Source organism: Coloeus monedula, assembly GCF_965178545.1.
Source record: "Coloeus monedula genome assembly, chromosome: 1".
NCBI classification, from domain to species: domain Eukaryota; kingdom Metazoa; phylum Chordata; class Aves; order Passeriformes; family Corvidae; genus Coloeus; species Coloeus monedula.
This window is the reverse complement of record NC_138781.1, coordinates 157,556,714-157,583,640: the sequence shown is the minus strand read 5'-3', so window position 1 is coordinate 157,583,640 and position 26,927 is coordinate 157,556,714. Positions and strand designations below refer to the sequence as shown.

The window sequence follows — 26,927 nt, the reverse complement described above, 5'->3', positions numbered from 1 at the left end:
TATTTTGCTCCTATTTCAATTGTGTAGAGCAATGATTTCTCTCTCCTCTCAGTTCTTTTGTATTTTGGTGTGAGGTTGATTGGTTAAGGGACCAGGAACACAAGTAGTGTTCTCCACTACCATTCCAGTTGCAGGGAATGATGAGGGAGAACAGGGAAGATCCATTTGATTAACACCTGCCTCTGAACCTGCAGCAGGAGATCCTTGCAGCAGCAAAGGCACCACGATTACTGATGTGTTAGAAACCATGGAAGTGCCTGAGAATGGCCATGGAGGAATTAGGGCTTCTTCCCCAAAAAAGGTGGTGGGAACAATAGCCCAGCTGAAGTGCATCTGCACCAGTGCCCACGGCATGGGCGACAGACAGGAGAAGCTGGAAGCCACTGTGCAGCTGGAAAAATATGGCACAGTTGTTGTGAGGGAAACGTGGTGGGATGACTCCCACAGCTGGAGGGACAGGGACAATGAAGTCCCCATAATCTAAGGGGAAATGGTTAGTGACCTGCTGTGCCACCTAGGCCAGCACAAGTCTTTGGGGCCAGATGGGGTCATAGAATCATAGAATAGCTTGGGTTGAGAAGGATCTTAAAGATCATCCGATTCCAATTCCCCTATCATGGGCAGGGACACCTCCCACTAGATCAGGTTGCTCCAAGCCCCGTCCTGGCCTTGAACATTTCCAGGGATGGAGCAGCCACAGCTTCTCTGGGCAACCTGTGCCAATGTTTCTCCACCCTCATTTAAAAAAAAAAAAATTCCTTAGAAACTAAAATGATGGGGTTTTCTTATGGAACCAGTTCCTCCCCTGTGGTGTGAAGACATGATAAAAGGGCATTCTGAGGGAGAAGAAAGTAGGTCTTGAGTTTTTTTTGGTGGGGTGATCTCTCTCCCTTTTCCCCCGCTCCCCATTCCAGCTGGTAACTGGGAGAGCAGTTGGTCTGAGTGTTGTCTCTCCATGCCGAGGCTGTGGCCAGGAGTCCCATTGCTTGTCAGCCTGTGGGGAAGTTGTGCTGGTGCTTCCAGATGTTGCAATGCAGCTGGGCAGAGAGGTTGCTGAGCTCCAGGACAGTGAGACCTCCATCAGGCGAGGAACGTGTTAAACCGTAATGTGTTCAATGCTCATAGTTTCATTTGGGTATTTTTGCAAATAGAAAAGTGATGGAAACAGCAAATGTGTGTGTGAGTGCAAGGGAGGGACTCTCACATATTCCTGTGCGAGGGCAGGAGAAACGACTCAGCTTGCTGCAGCTTGTTACTAATATTTGTGTCTGAGTGCTTAAAATTTCACAAGAGATATTAAGACTTGAGAAATCTATTTTGTTGCCTTGTAAGTGTATGATTAAACCTTCATCATTTTCTTCTTTTTCACTGTGGGAATCTTTAAGTCGTTATGCTTGTTTTCTTCAGGCATCATATTGAAAGCAAAGAATGGTGTCGTTATTTATTTATTTTTTGGAACGTGCTCCTCCCTGCCTGTTTTATGCAAAAGCACTTTAATTGATCTTGCAGACGGTTGAGAAGAGGACAAAGAAGAAAATATTTAATGCAGCATATAATTCTTTCTGGTTTTGCCTCAAAATAAAAAGACACTTTGCAAGGATTTATGTATCTAAATACGTTTTATGTAGACAGCACAGCACATTTTATCTGCCTACTGCAGCAGGCTGATGCAAAGAAATGCCTTGATCAATGGTATGAACTGGTTCAGGGTAACTCCCAAACGGTTCCACTGGTGAGCACATTGCCAGTTTCTTGCCACCTTGATTACAATTGTTGTGTATTTTTATGTTTGTGATTTTTTTGACTATTTTAATTTAATCTACTTGAACGTTAAAAATTAAAATGATGCAGGTCCATTCCTTGCTGTGCTGTGCTGAAGCACAGTAACATCCCATTCAACCAGGAGTCTTTCCTGTGCATTTTGCAGCTTCAGGATGCTTTGGATGAGGTGAGAGGACTGTGGCTTGTCTTTAATTCTACTGCATCCAGAGTTTAGTCAAGCCTGGCAGTTGAACACAGATTGCCTGAACTGCAAAGCATCACTTCAGTGTCAACACCTCCCTTCTGTCTATTTAAGGTAAAACAACTGCGGGGATTTGATGCTGTTGTTCACTTTCATTCAAGGTTTGAGGTCTGAACATCTTCAATGCTGGTGGAATCAAGAATATTTATGGGCTGGAGTCACCTTGCTTTGGCTCTGTTGTTGTCTAAGGTCAAATTAAATAGTGTGTGTCAGGTCCTGTTCCGTATTTGTGATTTGTTGTGGCTGAGATGTGGAATACACATGAGTAAATGCACGCTTCCATGGTTTGCTCCTTCAATACTAAAGATTTCTGGGGATATCTGGACATGGCCTGCAAGAGTCAGCTGAGAGACTGCCTGAAAGCTCTCCCAAAAATAGAGAGCTTTGGGAAGCCCTCTGTAGCCTGGGAAGACAGGAAATGTGGACCATGGGGTTGTTGTCACCTTCCTGTGCTGGAGATTTCACCTTCCTGTGCTGGAGATTTGGTGAATTTAATTGAGTTAAAATACTTGGAAGTTGCGTCAATGTCTCGAATGTCTCCAGCAAGTGAAAATCCCTTATTGAAATAGGTTTTTGATAGTTTGGAGGTTTTCAGCTGCATTCATTTGAAATATGCCTTGTGCCATGACTTAAGAGTGCATTTTCAATATATTTTTGGGTCTCTTTTATTTAATATTGAGCTTGAGAAAGAACAGCCCCTGTCAGCCGCCCTCCCTCCAAAAAGAAGGATGAGTAAAAGTGGAAAATAAGCAAGAAGAGCTTGTCATTAAACCTAAATCCACTTATAAACATCTAGTAAAAAGGCATCTTTAGAAGCTCATTCTGTACTTTTATTGCAAGGATGGTGTTATACTACTGTATATATCAGAGAACTGGGTAACAGCACGTCCTCTGTCCTCAACAACTGCTTAGAGCTGTAGGTTTTTGTGTTCAAGCCGATGAATATTTTAGCTTGATGTCTCCAAGGGTAAAATGAAGGAGTAGCTGCTCTGAGGGATTAATACAGAGTGAATTAGATGTTTGTAAAAGGCATGAAAAGCTGCCGTCGCTGTATTGAATCCCAGCATTGGAAATGTGAGGCGAGATGCTGTGCTGCATCCTCCTGTTGCAGAGGGACATCCATCTGGATTGCAGGATGAAGACAGCTGGTTGTTTGTTTAGTGGGTGCTTAGATTACATTAAAAAAGGGGGAAAAAAACCTTACTCCCCACTCCCTCTTCTCTTTCCCAGCATTCATCATAAAAATAGTTGTAGGAAACCTCAGGGATGTTGCTTCTCTTTTCCCTCACAGTTTCAGCAAGCCCCACAGGCCAAGTGCTGGTGGGTACCACGAGGATGATGTTTCTTGACCCCAGAAGATGCATCCCAACTTTTTCTCCCTGTCTACAAGCTATGAGGCAGGAATAACACAGCCAGTGAGCAAGGAGATGCCCAAGTAATAGCTCACAATAGAGGGTGGTGGTGTCCTCTGAATGTCCTGCTCCTACAGCATTACCAGGATAGGAGCCAGGCACCATCTTTGACCTAGGTAGCCACTCACTGGGGGTATTGAGACCTGTTTTCCCACTGCCAGGGTTATTCTGGAGTCCCAGCAATGCTTGGAGCAGCCCAGCCCTTGTTCTGCTGGCTGGGCTCGGAGCTGTTTATTTTGTCACCTTCTCAGAAACCGCTCTCAGCTCAGCTTGGTTTTTTTTAGAAAAGTGCTTTCATCATTTGTGATCCAAAAGGCTCTCCTGCAATGGAGGAGGTTTGGGCTGTTATTTTTAACTGAATGTTTTGTTGATCTGATTTACAGCACAAGCTTCTGGTCCCTGTCTCAGGAAGAGAGTGGAGAGGCAGTTGTGGTGTGGGGCAGGGAGGGAGTGCTGTGGGGAGGTCTTGAGTTACCTTCCTTGTCAGAGCTAATTCATCACAGAGCTGCAGCCCAAAGAGGCTTTTTTGCATAGTTTTAAGCCACTAGAAGTCAGGGCTCCACTCTCTTGTAAGTGAATTAATGGATTTCAGCCCTGTCCAACATTTTGGCCTTGGTGTGCTAAGCCAACACCAGAGTCTGATTCATTCCAAACAAAACCCTACCAAAAAATAATTTTAAAAATGCTTAGATTTTGGATAGACAAGATGCAGTTTCCACTCTTACGAAGCAGCTTATGCTTTCTCTTGGGTTAAATTAATCTTACTGCATTCCCAGCTGAAGAGCCTGAGCTTCAGCTACTGGGACATGGTGGGTCCTTGGCTGGTATGGTAGGAAGGAGGGTGGTTTCTTCTGGGCAGTGTCATTCTCTCCTGGAGAAAAGGAGGCTCAGGGGGGACCTTATCACTCTCTACAACTATCTGGAAAGAGGTTGTAGTGAGGTGGGGATCAGTCTCTTCTCCCAGGTGTCAAGTGACAGGTTGAGCAGAAATGGGCTCAAATTGAGCCAAGGGAGGTTTAGATGGGATTTTAGGAAACACTTCTTTACTGCAAGGGTTGTCAAGCATTAGAAAAGGCTGCACAGGGAAGTGGTGGAGTCACCATCCCCGGAGGTGTTCAAAAAATGTGTGGATAGGGCGTTTGAGGACTTGTTTTAGTGGTGAACATGGTGGTGGTGCTGGGTTAACAGTTGAACTCTATGATCTTGGAGGTCTTTTCCAACCTTAATTCTCTGATTGTCTGTGATGTGGAGAGCAAAGCCTTCATGGAGTGTAAACCAGAGCTGGGAGCACCTGAAACTTTCGATGACAGGTTTGAGTGTTCAGCTCAGTCCTAACCAAGTGTGTAAATAAAGCTGGAAGCCTCAGGAGTGGGTTATTTTTCTACTTGGTGAACCAGAAAATTAAATACAAGCATAGTATATGGGGCACAGGTCTGAAAGTAAGAGCAGATGAGCACCACTGGGTTGTTTTCAGAAATTTTTTTTTTTTCTTTTTTTGATAGTTTGAAAACTCTCACTTCCTTTAAGGCTCTCTCCTGTTGATGTCTTTCTGCCTCTTCCACTAAGTAGGTTGATGGAGTTAATCACATCAGAGAAAAAATTACAGTTCACTGATTTTCTCCTCCACCCAACCATCAATGTATCTGTTCACCAAGCACGTAAGGACTTAATATCTCAATGTCTGCAAGGAAAACTCAGGAAAATTCACTGATTATCTGTTGTTTTGGTATCATCCAGCCTATCAGTTAGCACGTGTCCAGGTCTAGATAACCCATTGTTTTCTGCTTCCAAAGCTGTGGATACTTTGGAGAACAAATTGAGGCATGGATGGGACTTGCAGCTGAAGAGGGAGGGAGTGTCCATGGATACAGGGAGGACCTGGAGAGGTTCTGATAGATATGGGGATATGGAGGAGGGGAACAGGGATTATCATGGTGGGAAGCATTTTGTAGGGGACATGGGTGGGGATTCACTGTGGATTTCTGTAGTTCTCAGTGTGTTGCAGAACAGAGATGTGTGGCTTTATCGCTGCTAAGCCTTGTGTTGACCAGACAAAAGAGTAGAAGGGACGTGTGTCTTTTTTTTTAAAGATGTTCTGAAAGTTGGGCATTTAGGACATTGTCCTTAATCTTCCTGATCCAAAATAACTGAATTACCTAACATTCCATATATTTGGTGTATGCCCTCTCCTCCCCTGGAAGTGGAACTGATGATAATGTCCAGGAACTCGATTATGAGAAGTAGCACCTCTGTGAGGTCAGGGTGGCTACCTGTGTAGCCACCTCATCCTCAGGTGTTTTGAGGCAAGCGTGTCCGTGTGGATAGTCCAAATTTAGAAAGGAAAGTAGGGTGAGATTCAGCCTGTTTGATTGAGCTTCTTCATATATTCACAGAATCACAGAATCTTCAGGGTTGGAAGTGACCTCTGGAGTTCATCCAATCCAACCCCCTGCCAAGGCAAGGTCACCTGGAGAAGGTGACACAGGAACACATCCAGGTGGGTTTGGAATGTCTCCAGAGAGGGAGAATCTACTCCCTCCCTGGGGTGGGGGCAGCTGTTCCCGTGCTCTGGCACCCTCCATGGAAAGCAGTTCTTCCTCGTGTTGGGTGGAACTTACTGTGTTTTAGTTTATGGCCATTGACCTTGTCCTGTTGCTGGGCACCATAAAAAGAGCCTGGCACCATCCTCTTGACACCCACCTTGGAGATATTTGTATGGATTGATGAGATCCCCTCTCAGTCTTCTCCAGACTAACCAGGCCCAGCTCCTGCAGTCTCTTCTCACAAGAAAGACTCTTGTCCTTAAAATTCCCAACTGGATTTGGAAGCATGGAGAACCCACTGAAGCCAATGTGTGTCAGTTGTCTGTTGATGGCATCGAATCACGGAATCATGGAGTGGTTTGGGCTGGAAGGGACATCAAAGACCATCCCATTCCAACCCACTGCCATGGGTGGGGAACCTTCCAGTAGACCAGGTTACAGGCAGTGCAGACTTCCATCGTGTTCTTCCAAAAAACAACTTAAAGAGTCTCCCCTTTACTTGAGAAACTGTGTTTTCATCAGATGATAGTGTTTGGAAGGGAAGAAGTGAACTCTTTACATTGATTATCTCCTGTGTCTCAGTGCTTATCTCCTGTAGTGTTCACAAAAAGGCTGAAAGCTGAAGCGTAGCCAGCTCAGGGCAGCAATCCCGTGCACTCTGCTGCAGGGAGATCCTGGCTCCCCAGGCTTCTGCACTAACAGGAATGCGCCATCTGCGAGGCAGGAGATGACTCCAAACTGTTCTGTTGGTATGGATGACTTTGCCAAGGAGGAGGTTCCCGTCACACTGGGTGCTACTATTGATGGCAGATGATGCAGATCTTGTGTGCTCCATCATGAGCACTGGAGATGAGCTCGCTCCTCTGCCTGGAGTGAGGAAGGCTTTTGCACATCCAAACTTCCTCTCTGGTTGCTCTTTTCCCTGAATGGCCAAAAAAGCTCATTTTTTTCCTGTTGAAATGTTGTTTGTAAACTTTTCTGTTATCTTCTGCTGCCTTCAATTTACTAATGACCTTTCCTGCAGCCTGAATGCAGTGTTCCTGGTACTGTGAGCAATGTAAACTGTCTTAAATAATACCCCTCGTCCTCCATCCATCTCAGTTTGGTTTTGCAGGGAGATCGTGCATTATCACTTGGAGTTTGCTTTCAGAATTGAGGATGGTGATAAATAAATGCTGCTGGTGGCAACTGGAGAACGTGGACTGCTTTAACCAGCTCAATATGTGGAAAATAAAGAAGAAGGGATTTTTAATTTTTATTTTTTTCTTCACATACGGCTTGTATAGAGCTCTGTCTCCCTCAGCATAGATTTTCTAGGGTTACAGGCGAAGATGCTCCCATCATCAGATTTTCCTGCCTTGCATCTGGAAGTGCCAATTTGGGTCATTGCAATAAAGGCAGCTGCACTAATGCAAACTCTGCTATGTGTGCCTTCCTTTGCATGCTTCCTCTGCACCTGGAATTGTTTCCCTCTCCATGAAATGACTTTTGATTGGACACCTACAGGTGTGTTGCTGTATTTTTCTTGGTAATCTCTGTCACTCCCTTAATTTTTACACGGCAGTTTAGCGGAAGGGCTGTTGAGATCCAGCTGTGTTGGCATTCATTAGTTTTGCTCTGACTTGACTGCAAACAAGACCCTGTGTTTTGTTTGCAGTCAAGATGGCGAGAAATCCTTAGAATAGAAAAGCAAATTCATGCAATGAATGATACAGATCTAATTTGTGGATTAAAGTGACAAAAATCAGGTCACTGTTTAACTGAAGGACACTTTTCTGTTAATTATGGTCCCAGTTTCTTCAACAATGGGAGAGTAATGTGGGTGGATTCATTTGTTGGAGCACAACAGATTTATGTTGGAAACAAACTGTAATTTGCTGGCTGAGCACAGGATACTTGAGAAGCAAGAACAGAGTCTTCAGGCCTCTGGTTGTGGGACACCTGCTTCTTACAGGGGGTTTTTGGGATGCAGTACACTGATACTCTGATGCGTGTCAGATTATGTATATGAGAAACCTAAGTTGCTGAATCATGTAATCATGGAATGGTTTGGGTTGGAATGGACCTTAAAAATCATCTCGTTTCACCCCCTGCCATGGGCAGGGACACCTTCCACCAGACCAGGTTGCTCCAAGCCCTCCCAGTCTGGCCAGGGTCTCACCACCTTCACAGACGAATTTTTCCTTCCTAATACCTAATCTAAACCTGCTCTCCTTAAGTTTGAAGCCATCCCCCCTTGTCCTGTGTCCCTCTCCAGCTCTCTTACAGCTTCCCCCTTTCATGTACTGAAAAGCCACAATGAAGGTCACCCTGGAGCCTTTGCTTCTCCCGGCTGAACAATTCAAATTTTCTCAGTGTTTTCTCATAGGAGAGGTGTTCCATCCCTCTTCATGGCCTGGTTTAGAATTACAGAATTATAGAATCAAGTCCAACCCTTAACATTGTGCTGCCACATGAAAGTGACTTCAGAACTGGAGCATTAGTGTTTGACTCCATTACTTTTGGTTACACCACCAAGATTGGCCTTGCTTTTGATGGGGACACCAGCCAGGATGTCACGAAAGAAATGGCTAAAACATGATCCTGAGAAGGAATATCTCCATCTGCTCTCCACACTCCATCTGCTGAAGAGCAAGTAGAAGGCGCCTCATTCTCCACAGATGTGCCTTTCACCTCCTGGCACTTCATCTGCCGCTTTCTGTGTCTACTCGCCACCTCCACCACCATGGAGAAACCATAAACCTGGTTGGTTTCCCATTTGTTTTCTCATAGATTATCCACTCACTGGGTAATTGCTGCAAGTGTGGTTTGGTCTGTTTCTCCAACCTGGTGTTAATTATCTTTCTTTCCTTGATTCATAGAATCACAGAATCTCAGAATAATTTGGGTTGGAAAGAGACCTTAAAGACCATTTAGTTCCAAACTCCTGCCATGGGCAAGGACACCTTCCACTATCCCACATTGCTCCAAGCCCCATCCAACCTGGCCTTGGACACTTCCAGGGATGGGGCAGCCACAGCTTCTCTGGGTAATCTGTGCCAGGGCCTCCCCACCCTCACAGTAAAGAATTTCTTCCTAATGTCCCATCTAAACCCACTCTCCTTCAGTTTAAGGCAATTCCTCTGTGTCCTATCACTCCGTGCCCTCACAAAAAGTCCCTCTCCACCCTTCCTGTAGGCCCCTTTTAGGTACTGGGAGGGGCTCTGAGGTCTCCTGGAGCCTTCTCTTCTCCAAGCTGAACAACTCCAGCTCTCTCAGCCTGTCTTCATAGGAGAAGTGTTCCTACCCCTAATATTTCCCTTGATTTTCAGGCTTATAACTATAGTTTAGGATTTCTAAAATTTATTTTTCTCTTTTCTCCAATTTGTTGAAGTTATCCAACAGCTTCAAGTTACAGGAGCAGCTGAAAAGGCAGGAGAATGGGACCAGCAAAAGGGGAGTTCAGTACAGACCACTGATGATTCTCATATCACTGTCAGTCTTTGTGATGATCATCACCATGTTGCTGGGAAAGGCTGAAAAAGTGACGTCTGACACTCCAGAGCCATGGGGCCATTTTGTTTAAACCTATAAGAAAACTATAGGATGAGTGTCTGGAGGCAGTGCCATGGGAACAAGTAGTAAAGACTCCTCTCTCTGCTCAAGAAGATCTCACTCCTGGAGGGGAATGTCAAGAAATGCATCTCCTGTGACTTCTGCATCCCTTGTGACACAGCATCTCTCTTGACTTTTGGTAGTCAAGTCAAATAGGCTTATTTGTGGAAGTATTCAGAGAACATATTCTCCTACATATCCTCCCATCTGTCTTTTTCCCAAAATCACTGGCCTTGGTGAATGCTTAAGAATAGATGTGCTTCCTGCGTTATGTTGAGAAGGCAGTTAAGAATTTATTTTTTGACCTTTCTGTGTTTAGATGGTAATATTTTTAGTATCTTCTATGATGGTTGCTTCTGAGTTGATTTGGACTCTCTTTTCCCATTTAAATGCAGAGGATAAAACTTGATCAGTGTCTTAATCCAAAAGGTAGTTTGGGTTGTTCTGCCGCCTGGACCAGGCTGTGCAAGAACCCTTTTCATGGTTCTTAATTGTTGTTTTGCATCATTCATAAAACTCTTTTTTGGGAATGGATGAACTGGGCTTGTAGCATTTACTAGTTCACAAGAATGTGCAGTTGCTTGGCTGTACAGACCCTGAATAAACATGCAAAAAAAGGGAGCCCAAAATATCATCCTACCACCAAAAAAAGTGTGAAATGGGAAGGAAGGAATTGTTTCTCCATGTAAACTTAAAAAAATGTATTTTTCCAAATTGGCTTCCCCACTGTATCAGTGTCTTTTTCTTCTGCTTGCCACTTACCCCATCTTAAGCTTGCAGGCAGATGACTCTGGATGGTCTTTTCTTGTCTAAAGAAAAGGGAGAACATCTCAAACGATCTTAAGATTGTGAGATATAGAAAAAGCTTCCTATGAAACGACATCTGTTGGGGATGTGATGTATCTCTTGAATTCAGTGTAATTAGACCCTGCTCAGCTGGGTAACTTTTGACATGGATTGGCATCTGCTTCTCTGAAGGCTTAATGGTGCCTTTAATTATAAGTACTCTAGGAATTGCCTAGAGAGCCACAGGCTTCATTTAGTTCAAGAATCTCTCTTTTGGATGGTGATCAGTAATAACGTGCTCAAAAGAAGAGCAAGCAGTGTCCTGGTATGCAAATGTGGTGATGATTCCTCCCTGGGTTTCTCCTGATGGTAAATTGTTAAGGCTTGGCTTCAGCATTTCATGTTGCAACTTAGTTATGGCCACTTTGGCTGGTCTTGTTACGTGCTTCCCTGTGCCTTTGGATCCTGGAGTTCTTGGCCTCCAAAAGCTGTGCTATAGGTCAGTTATTCAAAAGATTTTCTCATCTCTTTACTATTTCCTGACTGTTTTTTTTTCTTGAGGGAGATTTGCTGGTTTTTTTTTCTAGTATGTAGTAGGAAGCTGAGAGATTTTTCTCTAAACTGTTTCTTATTGAGTCTTTTTCTGCTGTATCTGGTGACAGTTTCCAAATCAAACTCACTGTTTCAGTGTGATTCCTTTCTTCTGCCCAGTCTCCATGGGGCTAGAAGCGTTTCAAGTCTTCATCTCTCAACATTTTCTGAGCTACTTTGCTATTAAAAAGATTAAGAATCAAATGACACTGTACCACCACTTTTACCTTATAATTTTCATAGAATTCTACAGTGGTTTGGGTTGTAAGGGATCTAAAGATCACTTATTTCCAACACCCCTGCATCTTCCGCTAGACCAGGTTGCTCTGAGCCCCATCCAACCTGGTCTTGAACACTTCCAGGGATGGGGCAGCCACAGCTTCTCTGGGGAATCTGTGCCAGGGCCTCCCCACCCTCTGAGTGGTGAATTTTATGTTATAGTGATCTATAATAATTATATTTTTCCTTATAATAGTCTTTATACTATTGTCTTCTTTCTTATGCGTGCCATTGCTCACCGGAAAGGATTAGCCTTGGGCTGAACCTCTTTTTGAGGTGCCAGTGATGACATCCAGTTCCTTTCATTGGCTTCAGTTTCTGTTAGGAGTGTGCCTGCTACAACACTTCCTCTCCGTCATTGTTTTACATTTATTGGGCCTACTGTAGATAATTCTAAGCCATATTGAGGTAAAATTTCTGAATAAGAGGAAAAATCATCTTACATGCTCAAGAAGGCAGTGAGTTGGCATTTTGGAGACCATGAGCTTCTGGGAGGGACTTGACATGTCATCCCCCTTCTTTGCCCATCAGCTGATGTCCCCCATGATCACAGAATCACAGAATGGTTTGGGTTGGAACAGACCTTAAAGATGATCCAGTTCCAAACCCCCACCTTGGGCAGGGTCACCTTCCACTAGACCAGGTTGCTTATCCTGGTTGTGTTCGTTTCTATGTTCAGGCTCAGGTAGTGATGACACCAGTCCCAAGGGAGTTGAAGTCCCTGGAGACCTGTGATGCCTTCCATGGTCAGTGGAGCACCTTTGGGGAGGCTCTGGTCTTTCTTCCTTGGCTGTAGAGCTGGATTTGTAGGCATAACACTTCAGTTATGTGGGTGAACTTGGCTTTTTCTCCCTTCTCTGTTCCCTAACACGTTCAGGGAATTTAAAGTGAATCCATGTTAGTGTTTACCGCTTTCAGATGTGCTCACTCAGCACTCTGGCTGCTGTTCATACCCCCGCAAGCCTCTTCTTGCACATCCCAATCCTTTGAATGATCGGAAAATCTTTGACAATGTATTTAATTAGCTGTGTTACAGCCTCGCTACCTGGACTTGGCAATATTTGTGATTCTGTTTGTGTTTGCTGCCTCCTTAAGTCATGACGGGAAAAAAGACAGCCATGATTCCCAGTCAAAGCTCACTGGACCTGGGATCCCTCTGAGCTCGTGCATCACCCAGGGAGCTGTTTTGAGCTTTCATCTTTGCAGTTTGTGGTGTTTTTCCACGTTAGAGAAACTAAGGTGAAATTTTTCTATCACTGGAAGCCCTAAAATTGAAGCAGAAGCATTAACTGCATTCAAAATTATGACTTGGAGCAGGTTGCCATCATTTTACATCCTGTGTATTTAATTCCTTTGCAGAAAATAACCCCTTGGGACAATAGTTCCCAGCCCAGATCCTGCCTAGAAGGTTCAACACCAACTACTAAGGTCATCTTTCCACTTTGGGACAAACGTTGGGATGGTCACTTGAAGGATCCTCCTTGTTTCTTCTGTGCCTTTTATTTTGATCCAGGAGAACTTTTTTTTATCCAGCCTCCTGGTATCTTTGCAAGGAAGGGAAGTATTGAGAGAAAATAATTTACAGGACTTGGTGGCATGGTGCCATTTTGTTACAGTGTAATCACGCTTGAAATATTCAATAGAACATCGTTCTCGAGTTAATGGGGGATCTTGTTGTTGGATTATATCCCATGTGATTTTTCTTCCTCTGTGTGTAGAGTTTTCTTGCTGCAAATGAGATAAATAAAGGATTATATCTACATTCTTAATAGCTACTATCAGAAGTGAAGCACTTCCAACAAAGTATTCCTGTATTTTTTCCCCACATAAGACTGTTTTACAAGTGTATGTCCTTCTATTTTTTTTACCCTCTTTAAATAATCTTAAAATCAGGTTAGAGGTTATTTCCCTTTGCCCAAACTCTGGATAAAACATCTCTTCACAAAAATAGCAGAGTGATACTACATTTTATTTGTTGTAGGAAGAAAAACAGCGAGTTCGAGGTGAACAGCAGAATGAAAGTTCCTTGAGAAGATGGGAATTGCTTTTTTCTTATGTTTTGGTGGTTGTTGTCAGATCTGCAGCAGTGACCTGGTGATGCTGTGCAGGTGCTGCAGCTGCAGGAGGGACAACAGAGAACGGGCTTTAAGAGCATTGGCAGAGAATTTCTGGGTGTCAGGAGGCTGCAGGATTCATCTTCCCATCAAAGCAGGGCTGAGAGAAATTGAGGCCCCTTAGAGAATCATTTCAGGTGATTTTCAGTATTAGTCTGGAAAAATCAAAGTGTCCTTTCATACAGGCGAGATAAAGGTAATTCAAGGCAGCTTGAAGATCTCTGTTTTTCTCAGAGACTTTCAGCAGATATTGGGATCCCAGAATGGTTTGAGTTGGAAGGGACCTTCAAGACCATCCAGTTCCAACCCCCTGTCATGGGCAGGGGCAGGACCAGGTTACTCAAAGCCCTGCCCAACCCGTTCTGTTTTAAAAAATGGTGATCTTCGTGGGTTTTTTGAGATGTGTGTACAGTACCCACTGCCCTGTTACTCTTAGATTTAGTATTGTTAGCGCCTTCTTGTTCAGCATGTTGTTCCTTGTCCTATTTTCTAGGGAAGAAAGTATTCTTGACAGTCACAAAGGACACTGGAGTAGATAAAGTGTTATTGTATGGTAATTCCTGCACTCCAAAGTTACGAGGAACCTTTGATCAGTCCTCTGCATGATTATCTTAATATTGTGAAGGCTGATAATGTAAATGGAGATTTCAAGCTTGACCTGATTCATAAATAGGATAAGTTAAAATGATGAACGTGATTGAGCTATTTGCTGCAGCTGCTTCCAGGGCTGGATTGATTTGAATTTCTGCTGACAAGGCGTTGAGACCTCTGGGAAGGACATCCCTGAGTTTATTAGCAGAGTGCTGGGGAAGGAGGAGTTTTGGGGATGTGGAGGGTGGGTGGGTGGTGGTGGGCTGGCTGCGTTTCAAAGCCTTGGGCTGATAGTGAGGTCTTCTGCAATAATTTGGTCCTGTTTGAGCAAAAAACCTAAATTAATGTAATAACTTTAATTGAATGATGTGTGCCTGGAAGTGCCACTGCAGTCAGTGCATCTCAGTGATGGCTCTTGTTTTGGTACCATGGGCTTCTGATGTTTGGAGTTTGGACATTTAAACAAATTCTGACTTGTTGGTCAGGGGTTCTGTTTGGGTTATTTGTATGTTCTGGTAAAAGCTTTTGTTCACAAAAGATTCTCCGTTCCTTGTTGATATTTTGTCTCAGACACAGAAACTGTGAAATCAGTGGGGTGCAGGGCCCAAGCTGGATCTGTGCTTGGGAAATCTCTCTGCTGCAGCATCTCAGTTGCTTATCTGAACATTAGACTCAAATCAGTTTTTCTTCTTTTGTTTTAAGATTTCACCTGTGTGTAGCTTCCATCAGAGTTTACATTGGGTCCAAAACCTTTGACATCACAGAAATTTCTGCCTGGAATCTGTCTATAGGGTTTCTTGCCTCCTGGCTCTTGATGAAGAAGGAGCATCTCAGTGGTGTCACTGTAGCACTTCCCACTGAAGACTTGAGGCAAAAAATAATTGAATTCAGCCTGGAGAAAAGAAAGCTCCAGGGAGACCTTAGAGTCCATTCCAGAGCCTAAAGGGGCTCCAAGAGAGCTGGAGAGGGACTTTGGACAAGGGATAGAGTGACAGGGCAAGAGGGAATGGCTTTAAACTGACAGAGGGCAGACTTAGATGGGATATCGGGAAGAAATTCTTCCTGGTGAGGGTGGTGAGGCCCTGGCACAGGTTGCCCAGAGAAGCTGTGGCTGCTCCATCCCTGGAAGTGTCCAAGGCCAGGCTGGATGGGGCTTGGAGCAACCTGGGATAGTGGAAGGTGTCCCTGCCCATGGCAGGGATTGGAACTGAATGATCTTGATCATCACCATTCTCCATATCCTGGGTATGGGCAGGGAGCTGGCTGTGTGCTCTCCTGTGCTCTCACATCTACAGTTGGGATGTGTTTGCTCTCTAGATATTCATCCCCATCCACAGATCTCATCTACCAACTCTCCTTTACTTAACCTGCAAGGATTTAAGGTTCTTAATGACTGGAGGCTTTGGCAACATGAATTGAAAGCCTTTTATAACTCAGAGTCTTCACCTCATTGTGTAAAGGTAAAAAGCGACTGCATCTCCTCCTGCTGCTTCAGGGCTCTATCCTTGTGTTAAATCCTCCTTCTTACTGTGTTTCCTCTGTAAATCCTGCAGGTTGTAACAGTCTCCTAAATCTTACAGATTGCTGTGGAAAATATCTTCTGTGTTTACTTGTTTGTTAGTTTTAAGAGAGTCATTTGTGTTTGACCAGCTTTACATAACTCTGTGTGTGTGTGTATATATATACACACACATAATATTTCATTCCTTGCACAAATCCCTGTATATATTTTTTTTTTTTTATTTATTTCTAAAAAGCTGGGTAAACTTCCTCAAGCTGTTGTGAAGTGATGCCTCATTTTTATCTGAGTCAAGATCTCAGTGCACAGGAGAAGCCCTCAGCAGAGGCACTGCGATAACTGTTCCCATTTCTGCACCTCGTTCATACAGCACCTGAGATCATCTGATTGTCTTTAACTTCTGCCACATCCCAGCAAACCTGTGTTGGCAAATGCAGCAACTCAGCTGATGTGCACAGATTTGAAAAAAATTAGCTTTTCCTGGTGCTTTAGCTTTGGGATTTTAGTGCATCCACATTTCTACAGGCATCTGAATTACAGCCCCATTTTTTATTTCACTTCTTTTCTCTACATTTTTCTCCAGCACTGCTGCTTTTTATGGGACTTCTTAAAAACAAAAGTAGTGAATTTTTACCTACTCAAAAATCAAAAGTCTGATGCTGGAAAGGGCTTTTACAAATGCTGTGCAGCGCTGCTGCTGGGAACAGCCTCCCATAGCAACCTTCAGCTTGAAAGCTAAAATCACATCACCCCATATGACAGCTTTATTATTAGATTGGCATGTGAACCCTTTGGAAGGGGTCTAGGTGGCAACAAAAAGTTCCCCTACATTCTGTATTTAGGAGGTTTTTAAATTTATTTTTGATTCTGTGGGGGCTTTTTGTCACTTTCGAGTTTGGCTTTTGTTTATTTTTTTTTTTTTTTCTGGTTTAATTTTTCTTTTTCTCAGATAGAATAAATGTTAGAAAAGTGAGAGACACCACTCTAGGGAAGGCAGAAGATCTCTGCCATGGGGAATTACACATGATCATGGCTGTCACCAGAGCAATATTCACAGAAAAATAGAATCAGAGAATGATTTGGGTTGGAAGGGACCTTAAAGATCACCTCATTCAAACTGCTGCCATGGGCAGGGACACCTTCCACTATCCCAGGTTGCTCCAAGCCCCATCCAGCCTGGCTTGGACACATTCAGGGATGGGGCAGCCACAGCTTCTCTGGGCAACCTGTGCCAGGGCCTCACCACGCTCACAGGGAGGAATTTCTTCGAATTTCTTCCCTAATATTTATTTTGTCCTAGTATCTATTTCATGTTTTTTCATGGACAAGATGGGAGTCCTTGCTGGACAGCAGTGGGTTTGGGCTCAGGTTGTGCTTTTCTTGAGATTTGTATTTATTGCAGTGACACGTGTGCCCTCCGTGTTGTTCAGCCACTTTGCAGACTTGTGTCACATCTCCATGCTGGCTTTGCTTCCTCAAAACTTGCGGTGGGAGGACACAAAGGACCTGGAGAGTCTGGGGAAACTCCTGACAGTAATTGGGGGACCAAATCAGCATATTCCAGATCTAGTCTGAGATAAGGCTGATGACGGGAGAGTTTGTCTTCACTGAGCTTGGTGTTACTCATCTGATGGATTGGACAGACTCTTCCTCCCCACTGGAAATCCAGGTTGGGTGGGGCTTGGAGCAACCCGCTCTAGTGAAAGGTGTCCTGCCCATGACAAGAGAATTGGAACCAGATGATCTTTAAGGTCCCTTCCAACAGAAACCCTTCTGTGTTTCTGCGATTCTTGGAAAAACAACTGCGGAATAGTTGGACATGTGTGGCTCACTCTGAGCTGGAGGCTGCTGGGGCTTCTCTGGCTGCCAGGGTAAAAGCCATAAAATTCCTGGTGCTGTTGATGATACCAGCTGATGTGATTTCCCCCCCCCTGCTCATATTTCCCTGGTGCAGAGATAGCCACATCCACACTTGTGAGCCACCGGGTCCACGGGAGGAGCAGCACCGCTCCTGCTTCCTGCTTGAGCTCTGGATTTCTCACCCCAAGCTCTTCTGGGGAGGAAGAAAGCTCCGTGGAGGAGAGGGGGTGGTTTTCTGTGCTGGCTGTAAGCGAGGAGACAGTCAGGCTTAGACCCTGGGAAAGGTCTGGTGATAGAGAAGAGGGTTTGGGGTCCATGTGATGAGTTGCCTCGCTTTATCTGTGATTCCTTCAAAAGCTTTTCAAGCTTTTCTAACAGGCTTTGTGAGTGTCTCCATCCTCCATTTAAATCCTATTCCTCTCCATCCCTTTGCACTTCATAGAGAAGCAAGCAGTGACTCATTACACAGCCTACGAGGAAGCCTTAATGAATAAATGCATTTAAGAAAAAGAAGAAAAGAAAAAATACAGTTCTGTCTGGGGCAGACTGGTGCTTTTGCTGTCTTGAACTCTGAAAGAATAAGTTAGGCTGCTTCTTTTTATTTGCTTTTAATTAATTGAGTCATTTTTGTGCTGTTGTTAAGACTAATAGGCCTTTGTTGGGACTAGAGCTGTGGGTTTGTGGGTTGCTTTTTCTATTTTGGGGTTTATTTGGTCTTAATTTGCTTGAAACCTCAAGAGCAAAATTTGCAAATCTCCCGAGCTTCTTCCTTTTCCATTTCCCTTCTTTCTCCTTCAAACCTTGTTGCTGGCAGCGTTGCATGGAGAGAGGAGCAGTTCAGTGCCCCATGGTGCTTTCTGGTCATTCTTGGCACTAATTGGAGCACAGTGCTGTCTTTCAAGGCACCTGCAGTGTTTTGGAGGTTGGTGGGCTCCCTTTGCCTTGCAGAGGAGCTGTACTTTCCTGCCAAGTCCCTGAAACAATTCTGTTTATTTACCTTTCTTCCTTTGCTGCTCCGATGGAAAGAACCTTGGTGACACTTTTCATTTTTTCTCCAGCAATAACATAACCGTACAGACCTGCAGTTTGAAAACTAGAACTTCTGCATCCCTTTTCTCACTTCTACATGTTGTGGTCAGGCTGGAATCTCTGCTCAGGACTCCTGAACAGAGCAGGACACAGTGTGCACATATATTTGTATAATTCCTGCACTGCATGAATTAAAAAAAAAAAATTAAAAAGATAAAAAAATTATAAAATTTATGTAATTCATTAAATTCATGAATTTTGGAGTACATGGGAATAATAGGGGCAGTTGGCTGGGTCTGGTGGTTATAATTAGCAATTGCACTTGTTTTTATTTAAAGGTGGTGAAAAATGTCCCTTCTCATGGCAGAGGGGTTGGAGCAAAATGATCTTTAAGGTCCTTTCCAACCTAAATGATTCTGTGATTCCATGATTCTATGATTTTTCATTTTGGAGATTCTCCTTGAATTAGTGCTCCTCTTCTTCATGAGCTCCAAGTCTGGTGTTTTTTTTTTTTTTTTTTTTTTTTTTTTTTTTTTTTTTTTTTTAATTTTATTGTTTAAATACAGCAAAGCAATGTTTTCAAAGGGAGGGAAGAGGGTGAGAAAGAAGTGTGGGTGCTCCTCGGAGATCGAGCCGATCCATTTTTGTCTTGTTATATATCATTTTAACTTAATGCTGTTATATTATTTCAGCTGTGCTTGGTTTTCAGATTGGGTGCAGATACGAAGTTGCTATAACAACATGATGATTCACACAATGCAAGCAACAATCTGCCCAGATTTATTTTTCTATCATGACGACTTAGATGTTTTTGGTGGGGATTTCTGTCTATTTTCAGAGAGGCCACACCATTATTTCTCTGCAGTGATTTGTGTCGGATTACCTGGACTCGAGGTGGTAACACCTGAGTTTGTGTAACAGACCCAGAGGTCTCAAAGCACTTCCCAAAGGTCAGTGCTATGGTGCAAGATTTAGGGTGGGAGATGGAGGCACAGGGATGTGGGAGTGGCCCAAGCACCTTCAGCATGTCAGGTGTGCAAACACAGCACCTGGCACCTTGTACCTGTCCTCAGGTGGTTTTCCATCTCACTTCTTCTTGCAGTGATAGAGCAGCCAAACTGATGAGTTCTGAGAGCCTCCTGATCCTCATTGTTTAGAAAGAGAAGCACAAGTTAAGATCTCTCTAATTTCTCCTAGAAATGTATTGTCAGTGTTTCTGTTGCCACCTGAAGGTCCTCTAGAGTCACTGGGGAGTTCAGGGTTAGATCCAAAAATCATTAACAGAGTCACAGAATGGTTTGGTTTGGAAGGGACAGGACAGGGCAGGGCAGGGACACCTTCCACTAGACCAGGTTGCTCCAAGCCATGTCCAACGGGGCCTTGGACACTTCCAGGGATAAGGCAGCCACAACTTCTCTGGGCAACCTGTGCCAGGGCCTCAGCATCCTCATGGTAAAGAATTTCTTCCCAATATCTAATCCAAATCCTTCTGCTTTTAGCTGAAAGCCATTGCCCCTTGTCCTGTCACCCCTGGTCCTTGTCCAGAGTCTCTCTCCAGCTCTCTTGGAGCTCCTCTAGGACTGAAAGGGTGCTCTAAGGTGTGCCTGGATCCTTCTCTTCTCCAGGCTGGACAACATGAACTCTCTCATTCTGTCTTCATAGATGAGATGCTCCAGAAGATTTAATTAATAAATCAGTTTTTTTAAAATTTTTTTAAAAATTTTTTTAATTGCAGTCTGCAATAACAGAAATGCTTTATTTAAGTATTTTGATAGAAAAAAAGGAAATACCTAGAATTAGGGATGATTGATTTTTCTGTGAAAGATGACAAATTATGTAGAAATACCTACTTCCTGCCAATTTCAAGTTGCTTCTCCTTTGCAAAGAGCAGTCGTGATGGGAAATGTTTCAAGGTACCTCCAGACACTTTGTCAGCTTCTCGGTTCTGAAACCTGAGCAATGGAAATAAATGCCTTGGGCTTCCAGAAGCCTCACACTGAGAGCTTTCTCCTTTTCTCTCTCCTCTCTCTTTTCTGTCCTAATGTTGGGAATTTCAGATAACACAGAGAATCACAGAATCATGGAACGGTTTGGGTTGGAAGGGACCTTAAGGATCATCTTATTCTGACGCTACTGCCATGGGCAGGGATGCCTTTCACTGGACCAGGTTGCTTCAAGCCCCATCCAACCTGGTCTTCAATCTCCAGGGATGGTGAATCCACAACTTTTCTGAGCAACCAAAGCCAGGGCCTCACCACCTGTATAGTAAAGAATTTCTTCCCTAACACCCAGTCTAAACTTGCCTTCCTTCATTTACTCCTTCCCTGCTTTATTTACATCCCTAAATGGAGCAATGTGCCCTGGCAACTCTCTTGGAGTTTTGTTTTCTCCCAGTTTTAAAGATGAGATTTTTTTAATGGAGTGTATCTGTACTTCTTAATTTGTATTTTCTTGCTAACAAATATAGGATTACTTGATTATTTTTTGGCAATTTTTTTTCCCCCATGTAGAGCTGTAGCAGGGCTTGATGCCTTTTAGAAAAAGGCTCTTCCTCCTTGCACAGTCCTGTGCTGATCTGAAAATCATGCAGAGATGACAACAGGCTTTTGTCCAGCCTGCCTGTTGAGCTGGTGTCTCTTTATTTTCCCTGACAACTGGAATGCAGTTGATCCTGTAGAATGTCTGGGCTTTCTGTCCTGCATAATTGCATTAAACTGCATTTTCATCCTAAAGAGAGCAGCTGGGAGAGGATGTTGAAGCCTTATATGCATTTTTAAACTCATAAATGCCGCCAGTGAAGTCTAAAGCCTCAGATAACTGACTCTGAAGGCCCTGCTGAAATGCACTGATGCCTTAATGCCTTTGTGAGTTGTCTTCCCCTGCACTGAATCTCCAGATCCTACACGTGTTGCTGTCAGCTGTATTAGGGATAAGGAGGAATCATAGCTGTGAAAACAGCCCTGGGGGCTGTAAATATCTGCACACCATCAAGTGAATTTTGCAGTTTTGCAGGGGATCACATTCTTGTTCCTATGGTAAGACTTTTGTTGCAGTGCAAGAGGCTGTTTTCAGACCTCTCTTCTTGCCTCAAAGGAGCCATTTTCTCCTGGTGCTTCTTCATGTGCCCTACCAACCCCTCCCTCCCCCTTTTCAACAACTGGATATTTGGGCACCACAATAAAAATGCAGTAAAAGTGGAGACAATGGAAAGTACATTCCAGTCAATCACAATGTTTTCTGGAGCTGTGTTCCAAAATGTTAAAGCATGTGCAGAAGGCGAGTCAGCATAGTAATGAGATACTGTGGGTATCGCTGAGGGCTGTTGCTTTCACTTTGCTCCTGGGTATGGTTTTTATCCCTTGACCACATTGATTATCCTGACCTGATCCCACACAGCCTCTTCCATGCAGAAAACTGTAGATTTCTCCTCCTGTGACCTCCTCTGCACATGGGATGAGGACTTTCATGTTTGGCTTGGTGGCTCTTTGGAGGAAACCTCTTTTTATTCGTCACGGGCCTGCAAATTTAGCTTCTGACTCTTGGTTCTGCTCTTCTTCTCTTGCCTGTGTTTTCTCCTGGGCACATTACAGAGCTCTGCCAGTCTGATATCCATGGCCTGGGACAAAAGACCGTGTCTCACCCAGCTCCTTTTGTGCACATGAGCATTTCTGTGATGGGTAGAAGATGATACTCCCTCTGAGTCATGCAGTTGCTGTTTCCTTCTCTAAGAAATATGGTAAAATCAGTAGAAGGAATGGGAGGGAAGAAATGGAAAATGTCTTCATTTCAAGAGAAAAAGCAACAGCTCACCCATGGTGGTTGTTTTGGCAGCAATTTGCATCTCAATTTCAAACCCAAAATAGCCATCAAGTGCAGGCAGCTGTGTTTGCTGTCCCAAAAGGTGTCTGAGAGGGTGTCAGTTTTCTTGCTGTGGTCCTGGTGGCGTGATGAGCCGTGAAGGAACCATCAGCCACGTGCATGAGCAAAAGAATATCAGTCAGGGTTTGCAGCAAGACCTTGTGAATGTCTTGTCTTGCCATACTGGTGCCTTGCTGCTGAACAGGGTTTTCACAATGATTTCAGGGGTGTGAGTCAGTGTCTGTTCCAGTGTTCCCTCTGATAGAACTGCTCATCTGAGCTGGTGTTGTGGAGTCCTCATACAAGCTGTAGCTCAGCTATCAGGTTTGCCCTGGTCTGGTAGTGCAGTGTTACATCTTTGTCCCAAACCTTTCTGTTGATATTGCATTGAGGGTGGAGATGTTTGCCCAGGTGGTTCAGGTGGAGGGCCACTAAGCTGATCACAGGGCTGGAGCTATGGAGACAGGCTGAGAGAGTTGGGGTTGTTCAGCCTGGAGACAAGAAGGCTCCAGGGAAAGGTGAGAGCCCCTTCCAGTTGCCTAAAGGGGTTTCAAGAGAGCTGAAGAGGGACTTTGGACAATGGCATGGAGGGGTATAACAAGAGGGAGTGGCTTCAGACTGAAAGGAGGGCATGTTTATATAAGATCTTGAGAAGAAATTCTTCCCTGTGAGGGTGGTGAGGCCCTGGCGCAGGTTTCCCAGGGAAGCTGTGGCTGCACCATCCCTGGAAATGTTCAAGGCCAGGTTGGATGAGGCTTGAAGCAACCTGTTCTGGTGTCCCTGCCCATGCAGGGGCTTGGAATGAGATGATCTTTAAGCTCCCATTGCAGCCAAAGCCATTCTGTGATTCTCAGGAGCTTCTTCTCCTTAGGGATGCCCAGCCTCGTGAGGTGTCATTGTGTTGCTGCCCCTGAACTTTGTGTTTGCTCTCACCTGTCCCCTGAGGTTTTTGCAGATATTGAATCAGTTTTCTTCTGGTTTCTATTTTTTACTTCTCTCATGTCAGTGTGATGGCACAGCCAGAACATGCATGAGCTCTTCAGCAGTTTTTTCCAGAGAAAACCACATGGCTGCCTTTTCCTTCTCCAAAATGTCTGGAAACCACTATTCTTCTGTTTATCTCATATCCATTTGAATTGGAGGAAACTTGTTTGTGTCAGGCAGGGGCTGGTCCGCTGGAACAGACGTGGTGTTGGGGCTGGAGCCCTGCTCTGAAGCCTGGGAGCAACTGGAAGTGCAGTTTCCCATTAGCTCCTTCAGCTGTCGGAGTCTCTTGACGTAACACAGGGAAGTTTCTGCCTGATGGATTTCAGGGAGTGAGGCGAGGGCGGGTGTACATTTTAATTTTAGTTCTGCATGATGGAAGATGCTCGCGAGCCCATCATATTAATTTCCAAACTTTTCAGGATTGTGCTTATTTTGCTGGAACAGTGCAGTGGGTTGGCTGGGGAATAAGCAAGCAAAGCAGGAATTTGGGGAACGATAAAACAAACCACGCAGACATGAGTTAGTCTGTACAGCCTGTCAGTAACCACCTGCATGTGTTCCTTGACCTCTTCCTATCCCTAGGAGAAATGTTCTGACCCCGAAGGATCTTTGCATCCTCAGTGTTTTGGGCTGGAGTTACTGGATTGGAAGGACTCCAGTTGTCCAGCTCTCCAGTTCAGCCATCTTCCACTGGTCCCGTCTGCTCATTCATTCTCCAGGAGAAGCAGAGTGGATGTCATGCCACCAGGAACTGTCATTAGCTATCTCCATGTCTAGTGCCTGGGCACGGCAGAGGGGAAGGCGTGGAGAATTCCCAAAAAGGCAGCTGAGTAATGAAAGGTGATGGCTTCTGCTGGAGCAGAGGCATCTCCACTAAAAGGCTGCTCTGTCTCCTCTCCAGTTTCCTTGCAGCTGAACTCTGGCAGCATTAAAACTTCAAGTAACCTCCTTGTGAAAGCCTTTGCTTGCTCAAAAAGGAGGAGCTGGTTGCAATCCAGTGATGCCAATTTGGGCTGGGAGGAGGAATGTGGCATCAGCATGGACAGCGTGTGCGGGACCATGGGTATGGATGCTAGGTGGCTCAGCAGCAGAGAGTGAGGAAGCCTGGATTCATCTCTCCATATCTAAAGCATTGGTACAGCAGAGGTGTTCAGGGGAGTGTTTTTGTTGATTTAGCTTGGTACTGTCCTGGTTTCTACCCCAAAGGCTCTTTAGATTTTGGGGATTTTGGGTACATTGTGGTTGTGATGGAATTTGAGGACGTTCCTGGAGAACCCAGCCAGGAAATTCCTCTAGATAGCAGTTGATTGGACATTTTACAAGTGAGATGCAATCTGTGCCTCCACCTCATGAATTGTGTTGTTGCTATTTTTATTTTTTTTTAAATAAATATTGTGTTTGTGTGCTTGGATGACATTTCCCATTCAAAAAGGGAGGAGAGGAAGGAATGTGTCACCCACACCCAAGGTGCTGGGCGCATAACTCAGAAGAATTACTCATAAAGCCTCAACCTCATTATCCAGCTATGAAGGATTTCTGCCACCAATTTCCTCAGCCTGGCCACAATCCTGAAATTAATCTCACCTAAACAGTCAGGAGCATTTCCTCTCTCAGTGCAGGCAGAAATCATTTTGTCCCATGGTTGAATGCTTCAGACAAAGACGAAAATAGGCAAAACCCCCCAAAAAGCCCAAAGTATAATCATTAAGCTGGTGCATTTGTTTGGGGTGTTAAAAAAAGGATGCTCCCATCTCAGTTCCAAGCAGATGATGGAGTGCACAGCATAGGTGGAGCAGATTGGGGAGGACTCAAAGCACCAGCTGGGGTGTTGAGGTGGTTTCCCCATTGTAAACGTGTCAGGAGGAGGGATAACTTCCCCTTTTGGGGAGCAGATGGGATCTGGAATTACAGTGTTCTTGTGGGCACTGGTAGGATGAGCTGAGTTTGGATCTCCTGAAGTGCCTGCTGCTGTATTTCTTTCTCCTGCTGGAGTCATCTGGGGTTTAGCTACTCTTAGCAATATCCTGCAGTAAACAGGGACAGTGAGCCTGTGATGGTTGAAGTCCAGACCTAAACTCACCTCTTACATGCTCCTCATCATACTGTTCCTAATTTTTTTTTTTCCTGGAGCAGAAAAGAATGGCTGTGAAGTCACAAATTCCCAACTCTCAGCCCCTGTTGTTTGGTTTTCTTTCTAAAGAAACAGGGTGAAGGAAAGGGGCTCTGTGATGTCCAGCAGAAAAATAATCCTTATAACCAGAGCAGTGATGATGTGGCTCAACAAGAAGCTGGAACTGGGATGTCCTGGGCAGAACAAGGGCATGGGGAGGTTGCACATCACCATGTCCTGCCCACTCTTCCCAAGCAGCAGGTGACAGGACAACAGGAAACTGCCTCAGTTTGCACCAGGGGAGTTTAAATTTGATATTAGGAAAAATTTCCTCACTGAGAGGTTTTTTTCAAGAATTGGAAGAGGCTACCCAGGGACAAGGTTGAGTCACCAATCCTGGAGGTATTTAAAGATGTGTGGATGTGGCACTTGGGGACATGGGTTAGTGGTGGTCTTGGCAGTACTTAGTAGTTGGACTAATGGATCTGAAAGGTATTTTCTAACCTAAATTATTCTGTCACTCTAGGAAGATGAGAGCATTTCTTCTGTCAGCTGTCAGCTATGACTGGTGGCTTTAAAAAGTTTGTGTTTTCCTTGTTAGTTCTATCTTGCCAAAGGACAAGGAAGTGCTGCTGGGCATGTCCCAAGTGTAGGATGCTGAAGGATGAGGTGGATTAGCACTCATCTGCTAATAAAGACCCTGGCAAACAAGAGAGGATGGAGTGGGAGGACTTAGCTGAGTTGCCCCGTGGTGATTTCCATAGGTTAAACGAGCAGGTCGTTGGGAATTACATCCTCCAGATGTAACAACTCAATAAGATCAATGTTTACAAAACCCCTCACACAATTGGATCCAAATCTTGATTAAACCTCGAGGCTGGTTGTCCCCAGCCTGCTCAGTAACACACACTCACTTGTTGCACTGCCTTCTGATGTTTCTCACTCCGAGCAACAAGAAGCTGCTGCTCCAGGAGGGGAAAATCTTCTGTCACTGTGTAATTGGCTTGGTGTGTTTGCACAGAGGTCACCAAGGGCTGGGATTGCTGCTCTGCTGCTCTGGGCAGATATAAATCATTGCTCCAATTTTATCTCTGAATTTTTCTCTCTGGGGAAATTGCATCCTTTTTATTTATTTTTTTTTTTTACTGAGCTTTCTGTGTAGAGCATGTATGTAGGAAGTATACAGCATTCATATAGGAAGTGTTTATTAATGTAAAATGATTTTTTAAGTGTTCAGCCCACAGTGACCAGAGCTGAAGGCAGTGTGAGAAGGGCTTCCTCGCTGGTGTTAACTAAGCAAAGCAAGTAGGCATATTATTTAAAAGGCCTTTTGTGAGCTCCTGAGAGCTGCCTGGTGCTCGTCTAATGCAGGACCTGCCTCTTGGGGTTGCACCCGTGCTTTTTCGTGGCAGCAGAATTGGCTGCTTTTGTAGCCAAGAGGTGTTGTTTCTAGAATAAAAACTAAAATGGGAAATTCTTGGAAGGTAGGAGCGTGTGTACGTGTTTGAAGGCCAGCAGGAGAGAGAAACAAGCGGCTGGTGGGAAATGCCAAGACCTTGATTCAGCAGGGTTCTCCAACTGTTCTCTCAAATCTGACACAACAAAGTGCTTAACTGGATTGTAGCCAGAGT

At 44.4% G+C, this 26,927-nt stretch overlaps 1 protein-coding gene across 4 annotated transcripts in view; it reads left to right on the top strand.

Annotated features, from left to right (window-relative positions):
* Positions 1-26,927, top strand: part of TSNARE1 (t-SNARE domain containing 1) — a 461,526-nt gene that overhangs the window by 17,298 nt on the left and 417,301 nt on the right. The window lies entirely within an intron of this gene.